General features: G+C 38.2%; 1 protein-coding gene across 2 annotated transcripts in view; it reads left to right on the forward strand.

Annotated features, from left to right (window-relative positions):
• chchd3a (coiled-coil-helix-coiled-coil-helix domain containing 3a) overlaps window positions 1-12975 on the forward strand; it is a 96071-nt gene that overhangs the window by 14856 nt on the left and 68240 nt on the right. The window lies entirely within an intron of this gene.

A 12975-nucleotide genomic window follows, 5' to 3' on the forward strand; every position in this document is an offset into this window, starting at 1 on the left:
AAGACCGTTACATGAGTAGTTACACAAGTAGGTATGGTGGCATCTCAAGGGGATCGCACACCGGCCGCGCAGCTCAGCGTTGTGCCGCGTCGAGTAGTGTCTAGGAGTTTCGTAAACCGGAAGTGCACATTAAATAGCGCGAGCTTCGTCAGATAGCGTCTACTTCAAAATGCAAAATATACGCTAGCAGCCAATGTAAATCGTTAATGATTTGGGACAAATATGATGTTATTTAATGTTAAACTATGTGAGTTGCGCTGTATGGCGCGACAGGGATTTGAGCAACTTCCTGAGTCTCAAGGGGATCCGCAGCGCCGCGCCGTTCTAAAAGAACTGAACACATTGTTTTCTATGAGTATACGCACACTGGCACGGCCAGGTGGCGCCTGTTCGGGTCGCCCAGCTTTGACTCAGGAAGTTGCTCAAATCCCTGTCACGCCATACAGCGCCACTCACATAGTTTAACATTAAATAACATCATATTTAACCAAAATCATTAACGATTAACATTGGCTGCTAACGTATATTTTGCATTTTGAAGTAGACGCTATCTGACGAAGCTCGCGCTATTTAATGTGCACTTCCGGTTTGCGATACCTCCGAGTTGTCCTAGACACGACGCTGAGCTGCGCGGCTGGTGTGCGACCCCCTACAGCTGGGCGGCGCCGGTGTGCGTATGCTCAGAAAACAATGTGTTCGATTTTTTTTTTTGAATGGCGCTGCGCGGCCGGTGTGCGATCCCCTTTATACTCATTTACCTCTTATGCTGGATTCACACCAAATGCGGTAGAGGCAGCAAAAACGCGCTATTCGCACATAGTTGGACGCTTCAACGTTTTGAGTTTACTCGACCGTCATTCACGTGTGAAATTCTAGTCATTCAAGACATTCACGTGGAAATTCGCATCATGGGATTCGTAATCACGTTACTACTAGAGCAAGCTCCTGATTGGTTGGCGTGGTGCGGTTTTCCGCCAAAGTTCAGGTTTTTCAACTCGCACATATCCCGCAGCGACGCTCAATTCGCGTCATTGGCGTGAACGAGGTGGATCTGCGCCGCCCTAAACGCCTCATTCGCGCCGCGAGATCTCTTGTGTATATAATTCAAATATAAGACTTTTTTCACATTAATAAACTTTTTAATGACACATAATCAATTGTTTTATTATACATTCAATCTTGTGTTTATATTTATGGTCATGTTTTAAAAGTTCACAAATAAAGAGCTAAAGTTGGCTAACATATCCCACCTTACTATTGCACAAAAGTACAGCAACATAGTTAACAAATGGTACCTAAGGAGTGCGATCACGTCTTGGTTACGACGCGATCATACGGGGGAACAGGGATGATTCCGATTGCCAGTCCACTACGTTGATTGTGAACAGATCGCTGAGAACCGGACTGTGAATAGACCCTTTGACAGCCCACGTGATCAAATAGCCTGCGCGCGCATCTTGGCAACGGAAGTGGTGGTGTTCCCCAGTGGTTCTAATGTGTTAGCAACTCAAAGTTTATCAAAACGGTTTCCCAGCATCAAAATGTCTGGTTGTTGCGTTTGGTTTCACTAATATACGTATATATGTATCTGGTCACTTTATATTTGGCCATCTGCTAACGTCTTCTAGCAACTCCGCTATAGTACACGGATCTGGTAGCTGTGTTGAAAAAGTTGATAATGTCAACTTTTTAAAATAACTTTCTCTGTCTTTGTTGCTCACTGCTAATTCTTCCATACTTCCGATGCCAAAATGGGTGCGCATACGCTGCCACGTCATCATTGTATACAAGCAGTAAAAGGGTCTATAGACGGAGGAGAAAAGCATCTGAATTGCTAACAGAGGGGGTTTGGCGGCAATAACATTGCATCTACTGTGACATAGGAATATGAATTCATAAGACGGTGTAGGAGAGATGTCCTATTTCTTTTGGGAAATATTTTCACTCTGTTTCAAGGGGCAAGGGGAAGTGTTGAGGAGTAGGCGTATAAAATATATGTTTCCTTTCACAGTCCAAAAATGATACCAACACTGACGGAATGACAATTTGACATCTCCAATTCACCAAACCTGCATGTTTAACTTGCAGATTAACCAGTTCTCACTATTAATGTAGCCATAGATGCTGAAATGGCGTGAGGAATAAATAAACATGTTTGTCTATTCTATCTGTTAACTTATGTGGCAAAAACATCATGGAAACCAGCAAGTTAGCATTTAAATAGCTGCTGAAGAGAGGCAAAGAAGTGGAAAACATTGTCTCGTTGAGTTGGGAAAACGGAGCCACTTGTAAACACAAGATTGGTTTCCGAGAAATTCACAGATGGGATTTACTTCCAATCCAATCACAGGTAAATAGTGAGCATTCCTGGATTTGCTTCAGTATTTTCCTCGTTCTCAAACCACTGCACTTCACTCATCACTTCTCCGTGTACAAGCTCCTTAACTACTCACTCTATTTTATTCTTGTGACGAATGTACCGGCTTTGAGTCTCTGCTCCATGTCAACCTCCAATACCGCTCATACAGTTATTCCCAACAAGGCCAACACTCTGACCTGCAGAAATTGCTATTGACAGGGAGTTTATTTTCTGTCAGCTATAAAAGTAAATTTAAGGGCAGGTTCTGTTGTTTTACAGCATTGTTGTTGAGGCAACTGAGGCAGAGTGCTCCATCCCATCGCCTCGGCAGCGCCATTAAGAGAAAGTAGAGGCTTTATTGACCATGATGTCATGCTTGGAAGGACAGAATCAATATTGTCCTTAATGTTGTCTTCCATTTAGCTTTCTCCAAGTCCCATTTCTTTCATTCCTTTTCCTTCTCTTTCCCTGGGATGTGTTGTGTTTTAAAAGTGCCCTTTCGAGACTGCTGGATTGAATTGACTGAAATTAGCCCCTGGGTTTGATTTTGAAGACCTGATATTGGCATTTTCCAGCCTCGCCTTCAAGTGGAGGGCTGTTTGAGACAAATCCGCCTCTGGCGGTTAAGTTTGCCTTCTCGATTCTATCAGTTAGGGGGCGTTCACACCAAAGATTTTACGCCCACGGCCGACGTACGTTTTCAATTGTTTCCAATGGAAGAGCGGCGTTTTTCAAAAAAGCCAGCAGCTAGCTTTTTTTGGATTGAAAAAGATTCAACTTTGAGTGAAAAGCTCTGCTTGCAATGTCAGTTCTCACACGGCCGTCCAATCACAGTGGAGGAAGGGTGGGACAAATATCACAACAACCAACTGGCGCATCGTACAACGACTGATAAACAAAGCAGCAGTATCACAGCTACCAAAGCGCTTGGCTGAAAAAACAGCTGGCATTCAGCGTCCTCCAGACGTTTTCAGCCGCGTTTAAAAGATTTGGTGTGCACATCCCCTTAGATATGGTGAACAGGGTGGGGGGTTGCGGGACCGGGGGCATGGCAATCAAAGGGGCGCAGCGGGCGTACGCGTCGTGATGAAAATAAAAATATTTTTATTTAAAACACTAAAATTAAACTTAATTTTGAAGAAACTATGACAGAAAATGAACATATGCTAGATTATTAATGAATTAAATGTTTTTAACAAATACCTCTAATGGGAATAGCTGCGTGTTGAAGTGAAACTAAAGGGTTAATAAACACAAACTGAAGCAGATGTTGTAGAACGTCCTGCGAACGATGATAGATAGCGCAAAGATTGTAAAAACTGATTATTTCCCACTATTAATTACATTATCTTATCCTCCAGACAGTGACAGACCACGTCTTTCTCTCATTTCGGCCGTGTGGCGCACGTTCCCGCTCGTGGTGTGAAGCATGTCTGCGCTATTCTCCGAGATGCTCTTGACGGCCTTTTGTGCAGCAAATTTGTTTTTTTTTTTGGACGACTTTGTTAAGGCGGTAGGGTTTCCCAGCTTAGGCGGGCCGCCCGAACTGCAAAGTGCTATGGGAAACCCTGGGTGAACATCTGGTTTACTGTAATGTAATCTCCTTTAACCAAGCTCCTTGCACTTTTCTTTGGGTTTTTGCTCCATTTACAGTGAGGTTATTTGAGAGACGGAGTTCAGTTTCTGTTCATGCATTTGTTCATGTGCTCTTAAACTTGCATGACATTTGAAATATTTCACTTTTCCAGTGAATATTTGTTAATCTAATAAATCGAGAGGCCTTAGTTCGCAGTACAGATGATTTTATTATCTGAAAATCACAAATGGGCTGTAGCTCCACATTTACCATGAGAGCTAAATCGAAGATTGGCTGCCTGGATGCCATTTAGAGGGACTGAATTCCTGGAAGAGTTCGGCTGGTAGATTTGTCAGGCTCTGCCAACTTAATTTAGCAGCGACCTTTAATGTAGCTGGCTCCCGGCTGGTTCATTTAAGATACATATATGGTGTCCCTGTATGTGAAGCATGCATTCCTCCGCTTCTTTCCTAATTTACATTTCTTCCCACTTTATTTCTTTAAAGGTTTTTCTGAACTGTGTGTATGTCAATGTGGGTACATGTGGGTTTTTGCTGGTTGCATGAAAGTGGGAGTCTTTGTAGCCAAGTTCTGTCTTAAACTAGCATAGGGTTGACCTTACAAAGGGATGTTCTTCATGAACCTTACAGGATAAACCTGATGCTAAAGAGATGATGACCATTTCATCTTCCATGCACTTTGCTGAAAAATCGCCGTTTTACAGATTCTGCCAGCAAACCGATATGTCTTGGGGATGCGCCGATACAAAATATCTGTGCCAAAACCGATATTCGATTGCTTGGAATGACATCTACTGATAAATGTAGAGCATACAAACTGCAGTATAGTTTTCCTAAGGGATGCACTAATACAAAAAGTCTGTGTCGATAAAATATTCGATTGCTTAGAAAGTCATCTAGCCAGTGTTCGATTTATGTCAAAGATTATTACAAGGTCGCTGTGATTTCACAAATCAACATTTTTAGTTTGTCCTTGATCAACGTTTAAATCAAAGCAAAGAAGAATTTTTTTATAAGACCCTAAGCCAATCGTAAATTAAACAATCTGTAAATTCTTCTAGAAAACAGAGTGAGGTGCACTTGAGAGTTTACATTCATTTCAGAAAGCGATCTTTTGGATTAGTTTATTGCAAAATTGGGACAAATAATGGACATTATTACAGAAGGTCCGGGACCACCACAGTACAGGTCTACACAGAAGAGTATTAAAGGTGCAATTTGTAAGATATTTGCAGTAAAATGTCCAAAAAACACTAGGCCAGTGTTATATATTTTGTCCAGCTGATTACTATCAATATCTGTAATGTTTTCAACTACTTGTAAATCGTGAGAAAATTTCCATTCAAAACATTGTTACGGGGCAGTGCAGTCTCCTGTCAATGACGTTAATGTCCATGTGACCCTTTGTCACCGCCTTTACTGACGTAACCCACATGACAACACTGGTCGAGTTCGAAAAAACAAAATGGCGGCCAAGGAAGTGACTGAAGCACAAATTAAGTCTAAATAAACATATATTTTCAGTTTTTACACATTTTAATTGCATTTCTAGCGAGAAATTAGTATTGTAGTTTTCAAATATGTGATTAGTTATCACAAAGGCACTCTCTGTTCATATTTCAAACACGCTGCCTTTGAAGTGCGTCGGAAAGCCTTTCTCTGAGCTGCCTTCAGGCCTCCGAGTCCGAAGTCATTTCCTCATGAGGCAGCGAGGCAACAAGTCCTCACAGTCCTCACAGCCTTGAGGTTTCGGACGCAGCCAGTGTCGTGGACAAATGCGGAACTATGCGATAGCGGCTGTCGGCTACGCGCTTGCTTATGGACTTATGGAAAACTCTTTACCGTCTGCCGCTGGTTGTGTCAGCTCCTGTTAGCGTACGGGCCAACCAAACGACCCAAGAAGAGTTTGGAACAAAACGAGAGAGGATCAATTTGTTGTTGCATTATCTGGATGGAGAGAGCTTCACGACAACATTTAACTAGACCGAGATTCTGATCCTGCTTGTGTTTTATGCGATGGGTGAGTTGTTTTGATTCGTAACCCTTCAAAAAACGTATGCTATTATATTGATCACAACATTAGTGTGTCGATTGTAATCAGCGCGTCTTCCCGCGGACGATATGCACATCAAAGGTATTGTACAGCAATATAAATGGTCATTTTAAGACACTTCACAATAAGATTTATACTGTCAATACATTATGTGAAAAATCATTGTAGATTGTAAGTTGAAAACTTAATTCTGTGCTGTGTTAACCATCGAATTTGAACTAATTACCTTATCCATCAACGTGATTTCTCGTTCTCGTCTGATTCATGGCCATCAGCGGTTGAGTTAAAGACTACAAATCCCATAATTCCACGCTGCTTCAGAGCGTCAGTAAACAACATCATTGTTGTTGTTTGATCTGGCGCATCTATCGGCGCAAATAATACAAACTGCATCTTTAATAGCATTTAGCTGAAGAATATTTGTTGATCGGGTCCAGTCGGGTCTGTGTCTTTTAGATAATAAACGGGTCCGCGTTGGTAGCACATTTACGGGCCTCTTCGGGTTTGGGTACAAATTTTTGGACCCATGTAGACGTCTACACCAGAGCCCCCCTCAATTCGAACACTGCATCTATATGCCGCTCCATCTGAAAGCAGCTGATGGCGATTTATTACTTATCAAGGAGAACCGGCTTTTCTGACAAGATGCGCGTGACAATCGCATGCGATTTATCGTGCAGCCCTACTCCGGGTTCTCCGGTTTTCTCTCACAGGCCAAACATATGTAAGTTAGGTGAATTGGAGATACCAAATTGTCGTTTCTCACCATAAATACAGCCGTAGACACTGGAATGGCATCAAAAATAAATAAATAAATCAGCCGATTTCCAAAAGTGCTAAAATATGACCAATATATCAGTGCATGAAGTATCCCTAGTATTTCTGAATGGCCCGAGGTCGGGATTAAGAGGACTTCAAGCAAAGTATTTGATGAACGTATAATAAGTGCCGAGAGCATTAGGTCAATACCATCATCTCATTTTTGACAGAGGAGGAATTTAGAGGCCTTTTGCTTTCGAGCACTTCATATTTTGAGAAATGTTTGTAGCTGTGCAACATTGGCACCTATTGACTTCCATTATACGGTCAATTAACCACTGGGACATTTCTCAAAAATATCTTCTTTTGTGCTGTGTGATGCTATTTTTTGGTGTAATACTATTTTTGTTTAGCTGGTAGAGTATTAGATACGTTCCCACATATAGATAGTCTGTAAAAGTTGTTTTGTACCCGTGCACGCTCGTGTTACTGAATGCAGGAGCCTGTGTATGCAAGCACTTTTGCGGGCCTTTCTAATGGTAGATTTGCAGCAAGCAGTGGAGCAGAACCGTACTGCAGATCAAAAGCACAGACTGGAGTTGGCTGACCTGCCAAATGCTGCCTCAGCAGAAAGACCTCAAGCGTTCGAGCACAGAGAGGGAATCAGCGAGGATTACGCATAGTTCTCACGGAGACAGGCAGAGAATAAAGGTGCATCTTAGTCCATGATGCTGTTATTACCTAACATGACCTTAAAAAAAAACATCAACCTAACTTTACTTATTACTGCTCTGTTCTCTGTGTAATCATTTAAAAATTTTAATAGTTATATATTTTTTATTTTTTCATTTTTGTTTCTGTAGTTTATCTGGTAGAGTGCTGGTGCTAGCCTGGCTACATATAAATACATTTAAAGAAAATATAGACCATTTCATCAGACGCATGTGCGGTGACACGATACGCATCTGGTTTGAACTGTTCTTCCGCTTTCAGTTTTTTTAATGGTCTGACTAGTTGCTAAACTGAACTCTTGAAGAAATACCTCGTCGAAAATAACACGTTTTGGTTTCCTAGGTAATCTACGTGTTGTTATTTTTATTAGTACTTTGGTGTTATTTATTCTTAGCGGAGTTTACCGGAAGTTACGTGTTGACCACGAAAGCCGCTTGTTTATGTTGTTACTGCTGAAACCGTCTATAAAGTTGATATCTTTAATATTGACTGAGTAAAGTCATGTGAAAGATTGAAATCAATGCGAAATCAATGACTAAAATTTAACTTCGATGCTAATAATCAGGTTATGAGACCTTAGCCTGGATTTCAATTCAATTTAATTTATTTATGTAGCGCTTTACTGACTGACAGGGTCACAAGTTTGTAAATGTAAATGCATCATGAACTAACTTTGTTTTTCAAGCTTGAAGTGGATACAGGTTTTTTAGTTAATAACATACAAAATAAAAGTGAGTGTTTGCATAATGTGTGTGTGTGTGCTATGTAATTATTATGTGTATATATATATAAATTCACACAAATTCATGTATGTATTTAAGGAAGAAAAAATATATTTTTATATAAATAAATAAATATAAATATTTATGTACTTATTTATATGTCAGTCCAGGCAACATTTTTCCAATTTTCAACTGTCCAATTTTGGTGAGCTTGTGCAAATTGTAGCCTCTTTTTCCTATTTGGTAGTGGAGATGAGTGGTACCCATCCGCCTCAAGGTTGTGCGTGTTGTGGCTTCACAAATGCTTTGCTGCATACCTCGGTTGTAACGAGTGGTTATTTCAGTCAAACTTGCTGTTCTATCAGCTTGAATCAGTCGGCCCATTCACTATATATATATATATATACGCAAAGTACACACACACAGTGTTGGGGGTAAGGCACTAAGTAACGTGCATAAGGTAATAATATAACTTTTCTGAAGTAACGAGTAAAGTAAACATTACTTTATAAATGTACAAATTAATATTTGAGTTACTTTTCAGTTTAATTCGAATGAATGTAGTCACGTAGAATTATGCCTGAGCTGAAACTGTTTGTGTCAGAAACGGAGATGGCAGGCCAAAGCTTGACATTTTTGCGATAGAAATATGCAATTTTTAAATGCAGAACCTCTCAATTATAAAAAACACCGGCAAGGCCTAAAAGAGATCAAGCCTCAGCAAAGTAAGAAAAGATAACGTAAAAGTAACTTAAATATAACGTAAGTATTACTTTTCAGTAACGCAATTAGTTACTTTATTGGGAGTACCTTGATATTGTAATGCATTACTTTTAAAAGTAACTTTCCCCAACACTGCACACACATATATTTTGCTAACACAATTTTTTTGCAATTAATCGTTTGCCCATATTTTACAGCATACAAAATATACTTAAAAATCTTAGAAGCTGACCAAACTGATTTTCTTATCACATTTCTAATCCATACGTTGTCTCATAATGTATCCAAGTTCTTTCTAGCCAATTAGTCTTTATACTTTTTATGACTTGTATACAAACCATGTGGGGAATATAATTATTATCAACATATGAATAATAATGTATGCATTAGTGCATGGATGTGGATACAGACCCACATTATGGACTCACTCTCATTATCAAAACCCATCCTGAAGCTCCCAATATCATTTCACAGCTGAAATACGGTCGTATGTTGCCTTCCCAGAGGCATACTGGGAGCCTGGTGTTTTTTTTCTCATTTTATCTATGTCACTGCGTTTGCTTATTTCTTGTCCTTTTATGCTCTTCAGCTTTATTTTTCCCAGGTTGATTGGTGGAAATATCGGTTGAAAATATCAATCTAACAAAAGTCTAATTTTAAAGAAGGTTTCTGCGTTGAATCCAACAGAGACTGCAGCCAGAGCCCTGCTACCGCCCAAGACAAATTGTGTAATTAAAGCTACAGGCGCGTGGCTTTGCGTTTATTCATTATTTGACAATTATAATATCAGTCTTTTAGTCGTTCCTTGGGGAACACTTCCCCCCCACCGAAGGCCATAAAGGAACAGCCACAAGGCCAACAGCCAGGGAGGGGCCATGTGCAAACTCATGAAATATTCAATTCCTGCATTCTTGCACATTATTTTTCTTTATTAATAATGCATGGCTCCTTTAAACGCTTTTGCAGAGGAAACACTCTCTGACTGTTATACAGGTGTGTCAGAACCCGTTTTATATGAAATAAGTGTTGAGCTAAATTGCAGGAGAGAGCCAGATGGTGGGAAAGCAAGACCAGGTCCTGTAGGAGTAGAGAAGTGTGTGCTACATGGTTATTAAGGACGGTAAACAATATTTGTCCCTGTACTATGAGGATCAATCTCAAAGCGAACAGCATTTTGTATGGTGGTTGAGGAATGTTTTAAAGGAAAAGTTAATCATGTCTCTCCAAACTTGGATGTTGTTTTTGCATAAAATACAAATGGAGACTTTTGGGAAGAATCCTAATGGAGCTTTTATAATACAGTAATCATTCCTAGTGACCAAATTATGATTGAAATTAAATTGCACAAAGCTATCATATAAAGATCATAAGACTTGAATGTACCACATGAATTGCATGAGATATTTTTGTGGTGTAAAGACATGCACTGAAAAAAATGCTTCATTGAATTTAATAAATTTTTTTAAGGTAAGTATTTGCAATCAATTTATTTAAGCTACATTTAAACAAAAGTTTTATATTTTATTTTACGTTACTAATCTTTTTTGTTTAAATGTAGCTTAAATAAATTGATTGCAACCACTTACCTTAAAAAAATTGATTAAATTCAATGAATCATTTTTTTCAGTGTGTGGCCTTATTTATAAAACAAGTGTATGACAGAAAACTGGTCATACAGTAATTTCCACGCAAGACTAACAAATAATGAGAAAAATGCAGAAATGGTGTTTTCGATTAGTTTAACAAATGTAGAGCTGGGATGCAAAAACGCCACCTCCCTCAAAAATTTGATAATTGACCGAATTGTCTCGGTCTCTGCACGTATTATACGTTCATAAAAACTTTTGCTTTAACCTCCTAAGACCTGCACATCACATATTTTGTTTGCACCATAATACTTAATTCTGTGTAACTGGAACCTGTTGTACACAAATGTGAACAATTACACTACTTCATGTTCAGAAAAAAATATTTGGTTATTATATTTATTGGTTCTTTCTTACCCCAAAATAGCTGGTAGCTTAGGAGGTTAAATCCACCTAATACCGGACTTTAACAAGCTTTAACAATATTCACAACTAAACAGCCGTTTTGTTCAGAAATATGTGAGATATAATTTACACTTTTGTTTGTTTCACAGTTCGTCTGTAAGGAAAAAATAAATATATTTATAGGAGTTGTCATTAATTTACTAATTCTACATACACTGTTATTTGCAAAACAGAATTCCTAAATACACTCTTAGAACGAATGTGTTAAAAACAACACATTAGTGTTGATTGTGGGACAACACACTAAAGGCGTTGTCCCAGAATTCACCCATCACTGTGTTATTATTGAAACAACACATTTTTGTGTTACTTTTAACACAACTTGTGTTATATTTTAACACAAAATCAACACAAAATGACACATACTGTGTTAAAATTACACATAAAGTGTTAAAAGCTTAACGCACAAAGAGGTGTAAAAAATTAACACATCCTTTCTAAGAGTCTACAGTATTATAGTTATTTACATTTTTATGCATCGATCCTGATTATTTTATCAAAATATTTTATACTACAGCTAATATTAACTATAGTGAATTGTGTAGTAAACAATACGTATATATAACACTATTATCGAAAAAAATGACTTTCCTAGTTAAATAAAGGTTATATTGTTTAGGAAAGCATTTCAGAAAAACATTATTTTAAAAGATAATATTTTAGACAGAGATATATGAAGAGTTTGGTTCCAAAACGCAATAAATCCATTTAGGCTAATTTGGGTAAAAACGTGTTTTCTTTACCAAGAAAGGGACGAGATGAAAACAACTATTTTCTGTTACAAACTTTTACATAGCATCTTTAGGTTATAATAACATTCAAAATTCAAATCCATAATTAGATTTTTAAAGATTTATTATAAAAACTGATTATTTTTTCCACAAAATGCAATACATTTATTGAATCAATATATAGATGTGCATTCATCTTTGCCATGTTATATTTATTTAGTTGACTAGTGGTATACACTGATTAAAAAAAATAAACATTAATGGCATTAACCAAAACACTTACTTTGTCATATTAATAACACTGTCATTGATGCTGTCATCCTTGGGACGTCGTCGCTGAACTTTTTTGACAGCGATCAGCTGTAAAATGTTTTAGTCCTGCTCGATTTCGTGACTTCGAGTAAAATAGTGGAAAGTTTTTCATAAGATCCTCTGGGGTCAGTGTGTTAGCATGACAGAAGCTTGATGCTGTCTGGAGAACAAGCAACAGCCAGCATTTTTCCTTCGCCCGAGTGCCTCTCACGTAAATTATTTGATTTAAATGGCTTACATTTCTTCCCCGCCACAGAAAACCACCACATGTTTATCAATGCCATCAAAATTACTATTTTGTTTTTGTTTGTTTGTTGAACACAAAGAAGATGAGGAAAACTAGGATTCCGTATGTATTCAACGCGCCACCATTGTGGTTTACTATGCGTGGAATGGTGCGCTGTGATTGGCGTTTGTCGCGGTTTGGAAAAAAATGAGAAAAGATGACAGAATAACACAGCGGATGGGTGATTCTCATGAAAACTTGGTTTTAAAAATGTCAAGCATGAAAATGTAAAAATTGCTTAAATTTACTTTTTTCCCACCAGTCATTAAAAAACAAAGTCTAAATGGGAACATTAATTTAAAAACTTTTACTTATCATTTAACACTTTTTGTAACATAATTAAAAAAATTAGTCCTAAAAAATCTCATTACTGCAACAGTCAGAAAACATCAACACTGACATATTTTCAAAATGACATGACAAACCTGAAAGAACATAATTTGGAGATTCTGCACATGCATTTTAAATCAAAGTATTATGCTTCTATTAATTAAATTAACATTTAATAAGCATCTGTTGCGGTAATGATAATCAAAATGTCGCGTAAGCATTCTGACAAGACAATATTTCAAATTAACTGTAAAAAAATTATCTTACCTGGTAGCCATCTTGAAGTAACTGGTCCATGTGCTTGGTCACTCAAAATCAAAC

This window comes from Misgurnus anguillicaudatus, chromosome 1, assembly GCF_027580225.2.
Source record: "Misgurnus anguillicaudatus chromosome 1, ASM2758022v2, whole genome shotgun sequence".
Taxonomy (NCBI): Eukaryota; Metazoa; Chordata; class Actinopteri; order Cypriniformes; family Cobitidae; genus Misgurnus; species Misgurnus anguillicaudatus.